This window comes from Thermobia domestica, chromosome 1 (genome assembly GCF_964235325.1).
Source record: "Thermobia domestica chromosome 1, izTheDome1.hap1.1, whole genome shotgun sequence".
NCBI lineage: Eukaryota > Metazoa > Arthropoda > Insecta > Zygentoma > Lepismatidae > Thermobia > Thermobia domestica.
Genome location: NC_137454.1, coordinates 371,528,583 through 371,549,099, shown reverse-complemented (window position 1 = coordinate 371,549,099; position 20,517 = coordinate 371,528,583). Strand labels below are relative to the sequence as shown.

Genomic DNA, 20,517 nt, shown 5'->3' with positions numbered 1-20,517 from the left:
GAATGAAAGTCATGTTGGAATGATATTGTGGGTATAAGGCTGAGTGAGGATTAACAGATTAATGATGTGAGCGTACGGTCCATTGGACGTTATGTCAAAGTGGTATTAAGAGCGTGAAGTTGAGTTGACAATGTGAGCGAGATTTACAGTTGAGTTTATAAGCATGTAGTTAGGTGAGAGTAATTTGGAAATTGATGTGAGACAGAGGTTGAGTGGATGTGAGCATGATATAAGCGTGAGGTCGAATGAGCGTGATGTCAAAATGATGATGTGAGCGTGAAGTTGAGTAATAGTGATGTCAGATTTGCAACGTGAGTGATGTGTTTTGATGTCTGATTGATTTTATGAGGATACGGTTAGGTGAGCTTGATGTGAGAGTGAGATTGAGTGCACGTAAACAGATTTATGATGTAAGCGTGAGGCCGAATGAGCGTGAGTTTGAGTCATAGTGATGTCAGATTTGCAATGTGAGTATGATGTCCGATTGATTTTAAGAGCATGAGGTTCGGTGAGCTTGATGCGAGAATGAAAGTAAGTGAACGTGAACAGATTGATCATGTAAGCATGAGGCCGAATAAACGTGATATCAAAGTTATACTATGAGCGTGAGTTTGAGTCATAGTGATGTCAGATTTGCAATGTGAGTATGATGTCCGATTGATTTTAAGAGAATACGGTTCTGTGAGCTTGATGTGAGAGAGAGATTGACGTAAACAGATTGACGATGTAAGTGTGAGGTCGAATGAGCATGATGTCAAGATGATGCTATGAGCGTGAAGTTGAGTAATACTGGTATCTTATTGGCATCAATGTATGACATACGATTAAGTTTGTGAACGTGCGGTTGAGTGAGTGTGGTATGTATTGAAGCAAGCCTACTTCCGTACGTCACTTAATTGATATGACACCTACTTTGCACAAATTTGCCGATATTCATGTACTCTCGTAAAATGCAGTGCATTGTCTTCGCCTGAATTCATGTTTCCTCTTCTAATTTCGCAAGTGCTCAGTATCTGTCACCATGTAAAGACTGTTCCACCACCATTACCTACATTGTTGTCCACAGATAGAGAACGCTCTCTCCCCCCTTTGAAGGCTTCTACCTCACCACTGTTCCATAGCGGCACCCAGCACTTTCCGTAGCTCTGTTCAAGGGCGTCCATCAGGGGGGCAAGGTGGGGCGCTCGCCCCCTAGAGGAAATTGTACTTCGAAATATCGAAAACTCAATAGAATTTTTACATTAGTTACAGCAAAATTTGAACCCATATTTGAAATGTTGCGTATACTTGCTCTCCCCCCGCCTTGGCAACCATAATATGGGCGCCCTTGGCTCTGTTTGCATTCCTGCCAGGGATGAAAGGTATTTTCACATATGAATGTTATGTCACTCTTCGAACTCCCATTCGTGACCACTGTCCCTCATCAACTAAAGTTCGGGGCATGCTTAGAGTCGCAGATCTGCTCACATACACCATCAATTATTCTCTTTTACCTTCTTTTTTCCTAAAATGATTGGTCACCGCTGGGGGATATAAATCGCTGCTAACTTCACTAATGTGTTTCTAAATACGGAAGTTTAGCATCATGCATTGTCCAACTCTTAATATGATGAAAAAAAACTCTGTATAGGGCCCATCGAGTATCGAAGCGCCCACCAAGTGTAATTCGATTTCTCGAGGTGCTGGTCTTGAAATTTTAGGTAACTCAGTTGACAGTTCAGAAATCGTAATCTACACGTTTCACGGACCACATGAATCACGCGTTCAGCAGGGTCCTTTGCCGCCATAGTTCTGCACCGTTGCCCACGTCCGTCGTGTTCTTAAATTAGTCTTACTCTCAGTAGCAGTCGTTCCCAGAGCCATCATTTATAAAGTTCCCTTCTTTAAACTCTTTGCAGCAATCGTTCCCACAGCCATCACATAAAGTTCCCTTCTTTAAACTCTCTGCAGCAGTCGTGCACACAGCCATCACTTATAAACTTCCCGTTAAACTTTCTGCAGCAGACGTTCCCACACTCATCACCTATAATGTGTCCGTTAAACTCTCTGCAGCAATCGTTCCCACAGCTTTCACCTATAAAGTTCCTGTTAAACTCTCTGCAGCAGTCGTTCCTACAGCCATCACTTATAAAGTTCCCATTAAACTCTCTGAGACAGTCGTTCCCACAGCCATCAATAACAAAGATCCCTTCTTTAAACTCTCTGCAGCAGCTGTTCCCACAGCCATCACTTATAAAGTTCCGTTCTTTAAAGGTTGATGTATCTTTGTGCGTCAATGCAAAGAAAATTTTTCGAAAGGTTTTATGATTGTTACACGGTTTTGCTAAAGAGGGAAGCTCAAGATTCGTAAGGTCGAAAAAAAAAATGTTACCAAGAACATGTTCTATCTACAGTTTACTCAGACGAAATACCAGCATTGTACAGCGATGACATCCACCCGAAACTGCACCAGGACAAAGCTTGAAGTCAGACGGCCAAAATATCACTGGCATTTTACCGATGCATGGCAGCTGTAACTTGAATCTAGGGTATTCCGTTAGAAGATATTCTCGTTGAGAGTTCGGATCTTAGTATAAATACCATGCTTTTGGACTTCTCTAACGGCGCCTTTAACTACATCAGGTTTGAACAGTAAATGGTCTCTACAAATCCTTTGGGGCCGCGGTGGCTCAGTGGTAGAGCGTTCATCTCTGGTGCTTGGGGTCCCGGGTTCGATCCCAGCCCCCGCCAAGTGAACTTTGTGGTGGACAAACACCGTGTGCGTGGGTTTTCTCGGGGTTCTCCCGTTTCCTCCCACTTTCTTCATTCCACCATTTCATTCATTACTCATCATCACCGTCTCCTTTAGCCTAACCGGCATAACCGTGGGACGTAAAACTTAAAGATTTCATTTCATTTTTTCTACAAATCCTCCCTGGTACAGCTACAACAAAGTTTGCTGCAGCGTTGTCGTGCAACGATTCACGCTGGTCGTCGTTACATCGAGTGTGATAGGTGGTGGCGAGGTATAATATCTTACGTAAACAACAACTTCAATTTGTTCGGATGGAAACAGATCAGCCTCTAAAAATTACATTGTTTTTACGTACCAAATTTAGCAACGATGTGATGGCAGAGTATTTGTCAATGATTTCTGTAATCTGACTATTCATTTAAGTTAAAAGTTAAAACAATATGAGGATGCTACGTAATCTTCATTTTTCTGAACGCTTTGTTGAAAACAGATCAAACGAACTTGAGAGCGTTTATTTTAAGTTGTTATATCACATGCGTATAGCTCCAAGTTGTGATAAACCATCTTCTACGTTGATTGACGCACGTCTTGGTTTAATGTGGGTTCTGCTGAAAACATGGCCAAACATAAATCTTAACGAGTTAAATTATGATAGATTTGTAGCTCGAGGAGGTTACATACACATGTTCTTTACTTGTAAGCAGAAACATAAACCAAAAACGTTTATTAGTCATCAATTTGATTTAACATACCGACAGACGAAAGATGAAAACAAAAAACAAAAACAGAGATGCCTTTGCGAGTTTAAGGCAACTGTCTGACCACAAACTAACCTTCGGCGGGTTATTTCGACATAGTTGCACCAGTGTGTTTTTGTAGAAATGCGACATAAACATTTGCCCTGCTAACTCCTTCAATTTAGCTTCACTAATAAATGAGTCCGCGCCTTACCTATATTTTGTTGCCACTTCTTCTGCGTCAGTCATGTTGGGTTCCTGCAAATGCATGGCAGATTTCTACTCTCTCATAAAAAAAAAGGTCTATACCAAACACTCGGTGGTCCAAAGAAAGTCTTTCTCTCTCTTTCTCTCTCTCTCTCTCTCTTCGCTATAATTGAAATCCCGCAAGTGATCGCAGAAATCGTATTCTCTGACCCAAAAGATATCCATGTTCAAATTGCGTGTCTTCGCTATACCGCAGTTCACAGGAAGACTTTCCTTCTATTTCCGTTCTCAATTATGTTGAAGGGAGAGGGGTGGCTCAGTGGTAGAGCGCTTACCTCTGGTGCGTGGAGTCCTTGGTTCGATCTCCAGCCAAATAAGTTTGTAGTGGACAACATCGTGTCCGTGAGTTTTCTCGGGGTACCTCCGTTTGCTTCCACCTTCTCATTCCACCAATTCTTCCATCATCATTCACTTGCTTTAATCATTATCTCCCTTAGCCTAACAGGCATAATCATAGGACGTTAAACTCAAATATTTCATTTCAATCATGTTGAGTTCATGCAAATAAATGCAAAATACGTATTTTCCAACACAAAAGGTTTCCTCACACCTTTAGCACGAATCGGTTCAAAGGAACTTTCCGTCTTTCTCTCTCCATCCTCAATCACATTGAATTGGTGCAAATGAGTGCAAGATTTATATTGTCTGAGACGAAAAGCTTTCGTGCCAGGGTAGTTTAGTGATAAAGCTCTTACCTCTGGTATGTGGAATTCCTGGTTCTATCCCAGCTCCCACCAAGTGAATTTTGTGTTGGACAAACACTGTGTACGTGGGTTTTCTTGGAGTTCTCCCGTATTCTCCCACACTTTCTCCATTCCATCCTTATCATCATTACAGTCTCCCTTAGGTTCAGGGGACGGTGGCTCAGTGGTAGAGTGCTTACTCTGGTGTGTGGGGGGTCCTTGGTTCGATTCTCGACTAAGTAAGCTTGTGGTGGACAACATCGTGTCCGTGGGTTTTCTCGGGGTATTCCAGTTTCCTCACACTTTCTCATTCCATCAATTCTTCCATCATCAATCATTTGCTTTAATCATCGACTCCCTTAGTCTGAAGGACATAATCTAAAAATTATGTTTCATTCATTTCACGAAAGGCTTCCATATAGCAGGCGCCTTTACGTCCAGCGGTTATCTTTTTTTTTTTTTTTTTTTTTTTTTTACTTTCCTTTCCCCTCAGGACTTGAATTTTCAAAATTTGTCTACAATCACAGCCTATTGTAAGCGATGACCATTAATCATACCAAATATCATTACTATCGACGAACAAGATTTTACGTAGACTTAAATAAATGTAATCCACAATCTGACGGATGTTCGTTTTTATCTCATAGAACTCTTTTGAGTACATCGTCTTTAAGAGGATAAATTGAGAGAGAAAAAGAGCAGAAATAGAAAGTAGAGATGGGTTTTACAATGCAAGCTAGATCGGTAGAACTGAAGATTCATGTGATAGCTTCTTATGACAGTAGAAATTGGATTCCATATTTCTTTTATAACAAGCTATGAGTATAAAGTTGAACCAAAATAGACGAAATGCATTTCGAGCGTGGCTTTTCTAGCCTTTAGAGTTACAGTATATAAAGAATATATAACATAACGTTAAAATGAAATCCTGGTATAGTCTATGCAAGTAATCATATACTGTTTTCTATTGTTTTGAAGTTTAAGACGATCCTTTTCAGCACGGAGCTATAAGCAAAATGGACTTACAGAGTAACTTGTATTGCTTCCGGAAACCGAACCCGGATATCCCGCACAAAAGGTGAGCATTGTAACCATTTAGGCACGGGTAAGCCTTACACATATTTCTTTATGACAATTAACATTTCTGTGTACGAGTAGTTCTTAACCTGTTTTTGGTCACAGCACATCCTTCTTTATTTATTGAGTGTGTGTGCGGTACACCAATATACGAGTTGGCAACACAAGCTAATATATTTATTATTATTATTATTATTATTATTATTATTATTATTATTATTATTATTATTATTATTATTATTATTATTATTATTTTGTTTAACGTACCAAGGGGCACGGTGATTCCGTAATAGAAGTCCACCTCTGGTGCGAGGAAGCCCTGGTTCGATCTCATCTCGCGCCAGGTGGTGGACAAACACCGTATTCTTAGGTTCTCCCGTTTCCTCCCACTTTATTTATTCCACCATTGCATTCATTTCTAATCATCAGCATCTCCTTTAGCCTAGTCAGCATAACTGTGGGACGTAAAACTTTAAGATTTTTTAACGTACCACGTTTGTGCTCCGAAGTAAAGGGAGATTATTATAAGATAGATGACAAAGATGGAATGAAGAAAGTGTGAGGAAATGGAAAAAACCCAAGGAAACCTATGTACACGTTGTTTGTGCACCACAAAGCCCACTTAGGCAAGTGGAGGAGATCGAACCAGGGAACCCACGCATCACAGATGAGCGCTCTACCACTAAGCCAACACGGCCTGAATGTTTCATTAATTACAGGTGTGCATTATTGAACATCTATGATTTTTTTTAACTTTTGGAATATGAAATGAAATCTTTAAGTTTTACATCCCACGGTTATGCCGACTAGGCGAAAGGAGACGGTGATGAAGAAAAATGAATGAAATAGTGGAATGAAAAAAGTGGGAGGAAACGGGAGAACCCCGAGAAAATCCACGCACACGGTGTTTGTCCACCACAAAGTTCACTTGGCGTGAGCTGAGATCAAACCAAGGACCGCATGCACCAGAGGTAAACGCTCTACCACTGAGCCACCGCGGCCCCACCTTTAGAATATTTTTCTTGTTCTGGTGTTGTAAGCCTTTGAGTATAGTGAGCATGACCCTCTTTGAGGAACAAGTAAATGAAATCTCTCAGTTTAACGTCCTACGATTCTGAACTTTAAGACTACGGAGGCAGATGATTAAGGCAAGTGAATGATAATGAAAGAATTAGTGGAATGAGAATGTATGAGGTAAAGGAAGTACCCGAGAAAACCCAAGGACACGATGCTATTTACCACAAACTTAGTTGGCCGGAAATCGAACGAAAGACCCCACGAACTACAGGTAAACACTCTTCCCTTAGCCACCATGTCCCCTTGAGCCTTTTTGAGGATAGTGACCGCGAATCCCTTTCAACTCGTATGTGAGCGCGCGTAAGTCTTAGGAAGCAGTGATCTCTATAGTAAGATAGGAAAAATATGAGCAGCGTGAACTTGAGAAATAACGGAAGTCGTGACGTTATGAAGCAGTAAGGGTTGTGAGGTTGACGCTTACTGAGGAAGACGATATCGAGGATAAATTAAGTTAAGGATTCACTGTGTTATTTGATATCAAGTCTTGAGTGTGATTTGCAGAAAAGTCCAACTTGGTGCCACTAACTATAACCATTCGTTTCCAGTGACTATTAACATAAAGACAAATAAAACAAATTCTCCTTTAAAATACAAAGCGATAATAATTAAATATTAATTGATCCGTAAAAACATATTAATCTCTTGTTTTTGTTAAAGAATATGGTATTTTGATGCCTGTATAATTGGAAAGAGTGAAGAAAGAGTTGCTGAGCACGTGTAAAAGGTCCGTGACCGATGTCAGAGTTCAACTCCAAAATAGAAGAACAACAGGATTATGTGACATGGGAGATCGTCGCCGGGAAATCAATCAAGAAATGTTGCTCAAGCAGCATTTTCTCATTTTTTACGACCAAACAATGTCAACACTATTTTTATTTTTGAAGAAGATACGACTACTACTATTATTATTATCGCTGCTACTACTATTATTGCTGCTACGTTTTCATTCACAAAAATAATTGGTCTATTTTCGTTGACTGCTCTTCCCACACAAAGGCTTTGCGTTCAAAAACATCGATGAAGCTTTAGAAGCTGGCTAGAAAACATTACGATGTTCCAGACTTCGTAAACAAGAATGGAAAATGCTTGTAAAAGAAGAAAAGAAAAGAAAGGTGATAACAGTTCAAGGATGCAGCAGGTGTACACTAGGGAAACTCGGGACAACGTGGGTGGAAGGAAGGTTGATTACTTGGGAGAAGTGCCATATTGAGGGTGCGGCAAGTGAGTGGATTGCCCTAAGCCACGATATTGAAATTTCTCATAAATTTCAATATCTATCTATAAGCGCCCATGTTCTGAAGGACATCATTTATCATTGAAAACATCTTGAAATTTATGAGAAAAAGCACATAGATATTGAGATAGATAGATAACAATCTACTTTTAATTTATTACGAAGACAAAATATCTTTCTACCTGCAAAGAAAGTTATCTTTGTTTTGTCATAACCAGTGGTGAGCACGTAAACCAGTTTTAGCAGACAAGAAACTAGATTTCAAAGCCGGTTGGGATTTCTATCGAAAACCGGTCCGGGTTTCTATCAAACCAGTTTCGGTGAAAAACCGGTTTTTGAAAGAAAAACGAAACCGGATTCGATCTAAAACTAAAACCGGTTTTTAATCAAACCGAAATATCGGTTTTCGATGTTTTAGAAAGCGGTTTTTGGTTTTTACAATAAGAAAAATTTCATCCCTAATCACAACAAATTTCGGTCACCTGTTCTTTCTTTGGAAAATGTGGTAAATTCGGGGAATTGCTCCCAAGTACTTCGAAAATGGGCACTGTTGCCCTATACCCCGTGCTATAGGTGCAAAGATTGATCGGATTTGATTGGAGTTGAGCGTCCCTTTCAGCACTGAGGTTATATGAGACCTATCAGTCACAGCTTAAAAGGAGTCCGAAGCGTGAGCTCTAACAGAGAACCGAACCCGTGTTTCCTCTGCCGAAGACGCGTACCGTAATTATATAAACGTGAAGAAGAAACAAGTTTCCAATTCCTAATTCATTTTTGGGATTTAAAATATCTATAGATGATGAAAAATTATTTGCAAGACTTTAATGACTCAAATATTACTTGGTTTGGTTGGCTGGATTAGCACTTCGCGTCTCTTTCAGCATCGAGGCTATACGAGCTTAGCATCTACAGCTTAACGAGAGATCCGAACCATATGAGCTCCCACTGGGAATCTAATCTGGGTCTCCCATTGTATACTTTTAATGTTGTGAAATGAAATCTTTCAGTTCTACAGTTACACTGTATAGGCTAAAGGAGACGGTGATGATGAAAATTAAATTAAATGGTGGAATGAAGAAAGTGGGAGAATCGCGGTGTTTGCGTACCACAAAGCCCATTTAGCGCGAACCAGGGACCCCAGATACCAGGAGTGAACGCTCTACCATTGAGCCACAGCAGCCACTATTATTGTCGTGAAGTGCACTTATGATATATACATCACTATGATTGATATGAAAGAGTCCAAGTTGGGGAAAAATAGCTTATTCATGGTAGATATTAAATTCTTAGCTACATCTTTGGTCTTGCAAGATATTTTCACTCTTAGAATTCGCAAATCGACGGAATGGCTCCGGTTGGGGGTGTAATGTTTCATTCCAAAATACTGTAATAACTTGTGTGTATTAAAGTTTGCAAAATATTGTCTTGCAAATACGTTTCCCGAGTAGTTGATTAATCTTCGACTATAATTCTGGTATACGTTTGTTCCAAACGAAAATGATTTTTTTTTTAAGTTTTAGTTTCTTCAGGCGGTCGGTGTCAAATATAGAAGTAGGAGGGGAGAAAGTAGAAAAGGTGGCTAGTTTTCGATACCTGGGTAGTATTATTAGTGATGATATGAAATGCGAACGCGAAATAAAAGCAAGAATATGAATGGCGAAAGAAGTCTTTAGAAGGAAGACAAGTCTGTTTTGTGGGACCTTGAATAGAGAAGAAAACGCTCATAAAATGCTTTGTGTGGAGAATTGTATTGTATGGATCAGAAACATGGACATTACGCAAAAAGGATGAAAAATAACTGGAAGCTTTCGAAATGTGGGTGTGGAGAAGAATGGAAAGAATTAGCTAGGTCGAGCTGAAAACGAGTGAGAGTATGTTAGAAGTGGTGGGGGAGAAAAGAACAATTTTAGATATTACTATGAACAGGAAGAGAAACTGATTGGGACATTGGCCAAGAAAGAACTGTATCATGAGGGACGTCCTAGAAGGTATGATGGCAGGAAAGAGAGGGAGGAAGCGAAGGAGACTATAATTGATGTACGATATAAAAACAAAAATCGTAGGTGAAGACAAAGAAATTAGCGGAAGACCATGGAACATGGAAGCTTCTCAGTTGCATCAGGTGACCTGCCAATAATGGTCAAATACTTATGATGATGAGGCTAAAAGGGACGGATGATTCATGAAAGTGAATGGGTATGGAAGTAATGAGAATGTAGGAGTAAACTGGAGAACTTCGAGAAAATAGACTAATACGACAATATCCATCAAAAATACACGGGGCCAGGGATCGAAGCAGGGATCCCTTGCACCAGAGGAAGTGTCCTACTAATGACCCACGTTGGTTCCGTGTTCGATTACTGCATAGTACAAAATTTCTATTAGTTGGGATACACGATGTCTATAATAAAGGTGGCTACATAGTATCTAAATTGTTTGGAGATGGCCACGGTGGCTCAGTGGTAGAGCGCTTACCTCTGGTGTGTGGGGTTCAAAGTTTGATTCCAGGCCAAGTAAGTCTGTGTTGGACAATATCATGTCCGTGGGTTTTGTCGGAGTACTACCGTTTCCTCCCACTTAATAATTCCACCAATTCTTCCATCATCATTTATTTGCCTTAATCATCGTCTCCCTTAGCCTAAAGGGCATAATCGTAGGACGTTAAACAGAAAGATTTCATTTTTTCCAAGTTGTTCAGCCATACCTCAAAGATTAAACTCAGAAGACAATCGTTCTCTTAATATTAGAGTGTATAATCGATGCGATAATAGTTTAAGGTTACAATTCAGATGCTAAATTAGATCATATGTAGGTACGATAAGGGTTTGCTTTTTTCCCTTACTTCTATTCAGATGGTACGAAAGTTTATCTTCACAGATACGAAACTAAATTATCAGATTCCCAATCCGATTCAATCTACTCACGATTGCTCTTACACGTTTTCTCTCAGAAGGTTCCCAACTATAATATAAATCTACTCCCTGCTCATTCATTACTGTTTAATTTCAAATTGTATTTCTGTTGTTGCTTTTTTTTTTTTCAGATTTCAGCAATTTAATTTCTGTAAATCTTTTTTTAATTTAACGTCCCATGTCTATGCCCTTTGACCGATAGAAAATAAATGATTAGTGAAAGTGGTTGCTTAAAAATAAATGGTGGAATGAGTATGTGGAAGAAAACGGCAGGATCTCGACAAATCCAACGGACACGATGTTATCTACCACAAAAACGCGTTATCTGGGATCAAATCAGGGGTATGATGTTATCTACCACAAAAACGCGTTATCTGGGATCAAATCAGGGGTATGATGTTATCTACCACAAAAACGCGTTATCTAGGATCAAATCAGGGATATGATGTTATTTACCACAAAAACACATTATTTGGGATCAAATCAGGGATATGATATTATCTACCACAAAAACGCGTTATCTAGGATCGAATCAGGGATATGATATTATCTACCACAAAAACGCGTTATTTGGGATCAAATCATGCATATGATGTTATCTACCTCAAACTCTAATTACTTGGAATAAAATCAGGGACATAATGTTATCTACCAAAAGCGCGAGTTATCTGGAATCAAATCAGGGACACTAGCGAACTTAGAAGAATCGTTTGGAGATCGCAGTTCGGCTCCTGGACGATAAACGTAGGTTCGAAATACAGAGTTTTACATCAAAATAGTATATGTATGTATGCATATAAACGAAACAAGATCATCCTTCTACTTTACGCCCTTAACATTCGTTATATGAACTACAGTGTACGGTGTTCTTTAATGATAGAGGTCCAAGTCAGTTTATATTTATAATGATGTCATCTGTAGTATTAGTCCGTAGAAATAATTGGGAGGGGTATGTGCAAGGGCGCACTCCTCAAAACTTCCTAACTCAACATACATTTGTACACTTTCTCAATAAAACTCTGCTTTTTAACAGAGAAATGATGAATATAGCATGAAAATTTGATCTTACACTTCATCTGTACTCTTTCTCTTATAAAAACAATCTAGACGTTTTTTTTGTTTTTTTTTTAATATAGGTGGAAATAGTTTACAATTACTTATCGTCTTTTCGGGTGCTGACTAATACCCGTTCAATACTACATAGACGTTATGCCTTGTAGTATGGTACCCCTTCCCCCAAAGCTGGGACCCCTCCCAACAAAAATTTCTAGGTGGTCGTCTGGGTTCATGTGGGACTATTAGGAAACCAAGAAAATTGATGTTACACACAGACGTTCTTATTAAGGATCTTATAAATAGAGGATCTGCCCTTACAATAAAATCTTGAAGCCATACGTCACAATTTCGCCACCCTTACTCTGCCCACTCCGCCCAATAGGATCGCAATGTTTTGAGCCAACAAACACGGCGGAAACGAAAGTAGCCAATCAGACGATGTCAGAAACGAGAGCAGCCAATCAGACGTGCCAATGCTCGGCTTATTTTTTGGCTTCATTATTTAATAGGATGAAGATACATATATATGGGGCAGATCCTCTATTTTATAAGATCCTTGGTTCTTATAGTATTATAATAGGATTAAAAATATCACAGAATATAATTTTCACAATAAAGGAGCTACTCTTAAAGCAATAGCGTTGTTTCAGATTACACAGGGGCATAGGCGCCAACTTGAAGAAAATATTGAGGGGCCCAAAACAATGAATAAATATATCATCACATTCACCCGCTTTTTATCAACTACTTGATGAAGGCCCCCCTCCCTCCCTCCTCCCCGAAGTTCTCGGTAAGCTGCATCAACTCCGCTGCATCCAAATTCACGCCCTAATACAAATTTGCCTAAAGGCTTTAAAACAAATTAAAGTTCAAAATTTGGGAACTTCACTGCAAGTTTGCGCCCACATTGATCTTCACTTGCCATATCAGTGCTACCAGAGTGTTGGTTGAAGCTTCAATGCTCCATTAAACACCGTTTTGAAAATGGCGGTTTCTATCGAATAAAAAGGCTTTTCCTATATTGAATTAAAAGCACGACGAAGTTTACGTCGGAAATTCTTGCTACTCTTTGTTAATTCTTCCTCGACTTGATTATATTGGGGGGGGGGGCGAGGACCCCACCTATAAATATTGGGGGGGGGGGCAAAAGCGTCTTGCTCCTCAAAGTCGGCGCCTATGCACCGGGGGGAATAGATGATCAACTGACACAAGAATTTCACGTTTTTTTTATTACTATTTTAGTGTACAAAAGATTAAATTCTCAAACCTCTCAAACTTAGGTGGAATGTACTTGCCTCTTGTCCCCTCCAAATGACGTTTCTGATTGAAATAGTTTTGAAAAAGGAATCGATTGAATCAAATTACGTATTTAAATACCCATTCATTTCAAAGAAAGAACTCCCTTGTGGCTATGTGGGTAGTGTACATACTAGGGGTGTTCGGAATTGAGATTTCAATTCCGGAATTCGGAATGTCGATAATTCCGGAATTTTTCGGAATTCCGTTTTTCGGAATCTCGGAATTCCGGAATTTTCAGAATCTCGGAATTCCGGAATTTTCGGAATCTCGGAATTCCGGAATTTTGAAATTCCGAGATCCCGGAACTCCGAGATTCCGAAAATTCCGGAATTCCGATCTTCCAAAATTTCAGATCTTGTTTCGAGATTCCGGAATTCCGAACTTCCGATATTTGCGATGGAGTTCCGGAATTCCGATTTTCCGAAATCAAATCTGTTAGAGGCTTTATATTTTAGTATAGATATGTGGGAAATACCAACTGATAATGTTCGTTGTGTAACAACAGTAGTGCCTATATTGTAAAGGCCATTGTTGACTTGAGCGATTTCCAACATTTGAGTTGTTTCGGCCATACTTTGAATATTAGAGTAAACAAAGCCCTTGAGCTACAAGAACCTTCGGAAACAGACAAATTATGAGTCAAAGCAGGAAAATGAGACATGCGCTGCAAGAAGAGTAAGATGCATTAGGCCTTCTGCGTAAAATACTTCCGTCATGCACGCCAACAAGATGATTGTTTACTTTCCTTTTGATGCTGGTAGTTTTAACACGCCAAGAAGAAATAGCAAAAGTTCTGTCTCAAACAATATATAAAAATCTTATCCTTCAGAACGAAGAAACAGAATTATTAACTATGATTATTAATTAGAATTATTAACTATTATCGTCCTTATAAATGCTTTGTGACAGTATGTCAGCAGAAACATCTGTTACAGGGTCGGACATATGGCCATCATATGAACAAATTTCAAAAGATTTTCAAGTCGAAGAATCTCAACTGATAGACGATAACAAGATGAAGCAAGTACGCAGGAAACACATCTTTCATTCTATGACTTTTTGACTGAAGAGGGAGATAGTGAACATATCTTACCTGTAGAAGCAGCCTCAAAGAAGATGAAAAAAGCATGAAAATGGAAATTTTGTCTCTACTGAAATCGCGATTCGAGAAGGATGAAAGAAGCAGAATTCTGTAGAAAATTTGTGCTTTCTTAGATCTCAGGTTTAAAGAAGATAATTTGGGTAAAAATATTGAGATAACAAAAGGTAGAGTACTGTATAAGTTGAGACTTATTCCAGCACGAAATCCTAAAAAAAGATAATCGAGGGAATGTTGGTACTAAAAGATTAGACAGTTGCCTAAAACGAAGGACATTTGGTGACAGGATAAAGAAGGCAGTCACATAGAATAATTGAACCTGTACCTAAGCCTTAGGGATGCAGATTTGGAGGAAGAGCCACTACTTTGGTGGAATAATCATTCCCACCATCTTTCAAGATTAACAAAATTAGCGAGAAAATATTTGTGTACACAAATAATCTTACCGCTGAGCATCTGGGCAGTTAATATTTCTGTCCATGAACAAAGCTATTGTCCCAAAAACATTTTAAAATACTATTGAATATAAGCTAAATTTTCTCATTGTTTCACATCTCTGGCTTAGTATAACAGGGGATTCATAAATCAACACGAAGTACGGAGTCCGACATAATTATTCTAACATAAACATGTTTACTAGATTTATTATTTCTATAGGTATGCAAAGAAAGTAGACAAAATTACATAAACATGTTTACTAGATTTATCATTTCTATAGGTATGCAAAGAAAGTAGACAAAATTACAAATGCTACAAAATAAATTTGAGTCTTCTACTAAATATATAAACTCATGAAAAGCATCGGATACTTATTTCCACTACCAGAAAGGATGAAAATAGTTTGTTTACATCTGGATATCAGCATTCAACAGAGAACAGCTAGTAATTAGTTATGTTCCCCTTTCTATGGATTACTACGATAATTTTTTAACATGACTGTACTTTTTTGTGCTGACTGCACAGTTCATATTTCTCCACTCTGAAGAAGTTCTTTCAGATGGTCCTTACTTCTAATGTGATGTTTCCTAACACGATCTTCGAGCTCGTTCCAGATGTTCTCTGTAGGATTTAAATCTGGTGATTTGGTCGGTATCTTGAAAGTGTGAGGAGTGTTATACACCATCCAAAGCCTCATAATTTCCGCAGTATACTTTGGATCATTGTCCTGATGGAAGTAATAACCATTTCCCAAATCTAGCTTCTGCGCACTCCTCTTAAGATTGTTTTCAAGAATTCTCTTGTATTCAAACTTTTCCATGATTCCATCTATGAGCACCAGTTCCCCAACGCCTGATGAAGCCATACATCTCCATACCATCACACTGTTGCCTCCATGTTTCACTGTAGCTACCATGTTCTTAGCTGTATTTGATAGCCTTCACACTGTAACACGTCCATCACCCTTGTATAAGCAGAATTTGATTTTATCCGACCAGAGAACGTGATCCCAGAATTCTGTTGGCTTCCCCTATACAGGTTAACAAATTTTAGACTCTTTTTCTGATTCACACAATTGACATATGGTTTCCTCGTAGGAAAACTGGCATAGTAACCGCCACTATGTAAAACCCGTCCAACTGTTCCTGTGTGCATCACAGTGCCAGAATATTGTTCAAGGCTTCCTCTAATCTCAGATGCCGGATTCTGCTTGTTTGGCTCCTGTCTCTAGTAGTAAGTTTAGAAGGAGCGGCGTATCTCGGCTTATTCACAACACTATTAGTCTGTTTAAAGCGCTAAATGATGGAGAACACCATGATTTTGCTTCTGTTGACTGTACTATCAATTTCGGAGAGGGGTTTGTGTTGTTTGTACAGATTAATTACAACATTTCTCTCTTCGACTGTTGTCTCCTTACCTTTACACCCCATGTCACTTGTGAATGCTTAGCTTTACACTACAATTGCGAGCTGCTGTTGCGAGGCACAGTATGAAATCAACGACTGTGTGGTGGGGGCATAAAACATGCGTCCAGTCATGTGTCTACTCGTTTGGAGACGTTATGTCGTCCTATAAGTGAGACCGCAGGAGAAATATAGTAGACTCTATATATTGTGTGCTAAATACATGCATTATGATATTTTAAATATAGTTTCGGAGACACACAATGGTAACGTTTATATGTTTACAAATTCAACACTACTAAGCAAATATGATGTATGTTGTTTACAATTCATACAATGTAAATAAAGTATTAATTATATTATTCGAATACTTCTGTCGGTCTCTGCATCTGTTTTTTCTTATTTTCAAAGGTACGGTAAATTTAAGCTATTGAGAAGGGCATAGTTACCAGTGTCATTATCACTGCATAGATGTATCTGTATATTATTCAAATAACGTTCCCTTTGATTTCATAATGTTAATACATTATTTCAATATAATATTTCAATTAATATATTTCTTAAGTTTCATAATATTTCGTATTTAAAATGTTTGTACAGCATAACATTTTCTTAGTTTTCTAGTGTTACGTATTAAATATGCGTAATATATATTGTTATTATGTTATTTGTATAACATTTCCTTATGTTTCATCATGATAAGTACTTTTTATTTTAATTTGTAGTTAATGTACATTTCCATTCTGCCTTTTACATATGTCCTAGTAAAACTAACCAGACTGAAAACGCTATGAAAGGATAAAACAATTTTCAAAAGTAACATTTTGTAGTAGAAATAATTTACAGATACAATCAGGTTTAATGGCATCCATCAAATATATAGGATATTATTTCTAATTTTTAAAACATTTATTCTTTTGAAAATTGTCGCGAACATAACTATCCTCTTACGAGTCGGGATCGAAGAACTGATTTTATACATCAGAGTCCGACGAAATAAAGGTTGTTCTATAACCGCGAGTACCGTGTTCAGAAAAGTATTAAAATGTTGTACAATGATAGTATTGGATTTGAGGTAATGTGTATTTTTTTTTTAGTTTTTGTAAATTAATTGTAATAATGTATATTCTAATCTATGAAAATTTATACGAAATTTATATTGCATTAACCAACATCTTTAAACATAATAAGGTATTTTTTGTTTGTTTATTTTATTGATCTTATGAACAGGTAACCTAACTTATAAGAGTAAGAATCCGCTATTATGTAAAGCTCTGATAGAAAAAAATACGGTAGAAACTAAAATTATAGGTTTCCTTTAGATTAAAGATATTTGAGAGGATTAACATTCTATTGATATGGCATTTCATTATTACTTTATGTTGAAAGCTAAATTGATTGTATATTTTTCCACTGTTTTTACAAATGTTAAATACAGTTATTACAAATATATTACATTGTATTTCCAATCTTCCGCAGTTCAGATCTATCATATTTTTATTTCTTCTTTATATTAACGCAAAATACATTTGACATTAAGGAAAGTTTTCATTTTGTGTATTAAAAAAGGTACCATGGTATAATTGAATTAATTTTTGTGCCATGCTATCTACAAAAATTACATAATTAGGTATAGCATTATGCAAAACCTACGTTATGAAAAACTATTTGCTAATAGCTAGTTACGGGACCGACTACGTATGTGAGCTCCGAACCACATGTTTTCGTTGAAAAGTTGTTTTCCTAATACAAGAAAATAAAAACTAAGAAAACTATGAGGGAGAAGAGCTAGATGCTTTGTCTTATAAAAATGGATGTATGTTTGTTCCAGCATAATTCTGGAACACCTGAAGCAATTTCAACCAAACTTGGTACACATATGACTAAACTAACTAACTAATTCTATGGCCTATGGAACCCGGAGGTTCAATGCCGCGTTCACAAAAGCTCTCCACTTACTTCTATCCTTAGCTAACTGGATCCAGTTTCTACTTTGTATTCCAATCTCTGCGAGATCCACCTTAATATTGTCCTCCCAGCTGCGCCTAAGTCTACCTAATGGTCGTTTTCCGATTGGTCTTCCAGTCAAGATTTTGAAAGCGTTCCTACTTTCTACCATTCTAACTACATGACCTGCCCACCTAAACCTCCTAGACTTGACGACCCTAACAATGTTGGGTAGACCGTATAAATTATGTAGTTCCTCGTTATGAAGTTTCCGCCATTCCCCATTCCCATTCCTCTTGGGTCCGAATATTCGTCTCACGATCTTGTTCTCAAATACTTTGAGTCTATGTTCTTTCCTCAGTGTAAGCGACCATGTTTCGCAACCATACAGAACAACACGGATGATTATCGATTTATATATTTTAAGCTTCAAATTCCTCCACAGAATTCGCGAGGACAAGAGATTTTGCGCCGAATAGTAACACGAATTCCCTGCTTTTAGTCGACATTTAATTTCTTCGTGGATATGATTTTCCTCGGTTAATATTGATCCTAGATATTTGAAACTATCCATTTTATCAAAAGTATTATTTAATATTTTAACGCATCCACAATTTTCCGTATTATAACCCCGACGAACTTCCATGTATTTAGTTTTCTCTGCATTTACTTCTAAATCTATGTCCCTGTAAACGTTTAATAAGATCTCTGCATTTCCTTCTATTGTTCTCCTATCATGCTCTATTAAATTTACATCATCAGCGTATGCCATAACCTGGTGAATACCGTTCAACTGTAGGCCCTGGTTGCTATCTTTGATTTTCCTTATAGCGTATTCCAGAACCAAGTTAAATAATAATGGCGACAACGCATCTCCTTGTTTCAGACCATTTTCGACGTGAAAGCTCGTGGACAAAACGTATCTTAATTAATCTAATTAGCTTTCTCGGTATTCCAAGTTCTGTAAGAACGTTGTATAATATTTCTCTCCTAACCGAGTCGTATGCCTTTCTAAAATCTAAAATCTCTTCGTGCGCAGAACGAGCATTTCAGCTACGTATCCAGAACCTGGCTTCTAAACATTAAGGAGTACGAGGGTGAATATCGGCTCAAGTGTGCAAGTAAATATATAGGTAATGAATACGAAACTCGCAATCTATGGCTTCACCCTGTTTCTAAGTTTTTCATTTTCTATATGTCATTTTGAAGCCACGCAGGGAAGAAACTGGTCGATACTCTATCCGTATTGCACTAGTGACCCAGCTAGCAACGATGTATAAACATGTTAGAGCCTGCCCTTGGATAGAACATTAGAACAAGACAAGAACCAGTAAATGAAGTCTTTACACTTTGTTCAATGAGTCCTTCTGCTCAGCTCTTTTCGTTCTGCAGAAAGACGGAGTATTGCCGCCACTGACAATGAGTAAAAAAGAGTAAGTTTCATCATTACATTGTCTGTGTGTTGATGTCTATCTCATAATCATGTTACTTGAAGATTTCAGGTGCTGACATTTCAGCATTCCGAGATTCCGATATGCTGGATCGACGTACCGTTATTGGGAATTTCGAATTTCAAAGATTCAGAAGTGCTGAACCGAAGTCCTCATATTCTGGAATTCATAAATTTCTAGCTGAACTTTCGAGATTCCGGAATTCCGAGTTTTGGAAATTCCGAAATTTCTGACTGAAGTTCCGGAATTCCGAGATTCCTGAATTCCGATATTTCGAGGTGGACTTTCGGAATTCCGAAATTCCGGAATGAACTTCCTGGATTCCGAAATTCCGAGATTACGGAATTCCGAGATTCCGAAATTACGGAATTCCGAGATTCCGAAATTACGGAATTCCGAGATTCCGAAATTACGGAATTCCGAGATTCCGAAATTACGGAATTCCGGGATTCCGAAATTACGGAATTCCGAGATTCCGAAATTACGGAATTCCGAGATTTCGGAATTCCGGAATAACTAAATTTTTAATTCCGATTCCGGAATTAAGATTTTCATTCCGAAGTATTCCGGAATTCCGGAATCCGGAACACCCGTAGTACATACCCTTGGAATGGAAGATTCGCGTTAGATCTCCGGCGGAAGCTCGTGTGATTTGAGTCCCACGATAAGCGGTCCAAGTCTCATATAACCTCGCTGCTGAATGGAACGCTAAACTCAAATGCAATCCAGTTATTTCAGAGAAAACAGAAGAATGCTTTCCCTCTATAAAACAATTGGCCGAAAAAAAAAATATGGCGCAGATGGATTATACACATCAGGCTTTTAAGTATTCTGGATCTTTGGTCTCTGGAACTTTGTCCGTACTTGTTGTTGTTTCTTTCAAGTGTGGGAACAAACAAGAATAACAAACATATGACTCAAGTGATTGTGCTGCGAACGTAAACTCAACAAACCAGACTTTTCTAAAGTGGAGTCATTATTTTACATGGTTCTTCACGTGTTAAGTAATTTCTACATGTTCTTCGCCAGAGAAAAAGACTTAATATTACAGAAATCACGTGCCGCACTGCACTTTCCTGGGTCTCCTTTTAAAATATTGTTTA

At 38.2% G+C, this 20,517-nt stretch overlaps 1 protein-coding gene across 2 annotated transcripts in view; it reads right to left on the bottom strand.

The window, feature by feature from the left end:
* The window catches only part of LOC145664327 (prostaglandin E2 receptor EP4 subtype), a 219,749-nt gene that overhangs the window by 178,991 nt on the left and 20,241 nt on the right, over positions 1-20,517 (bottom strand). The gene's annotated exons all lie outside the window — the stretch shown is intronic.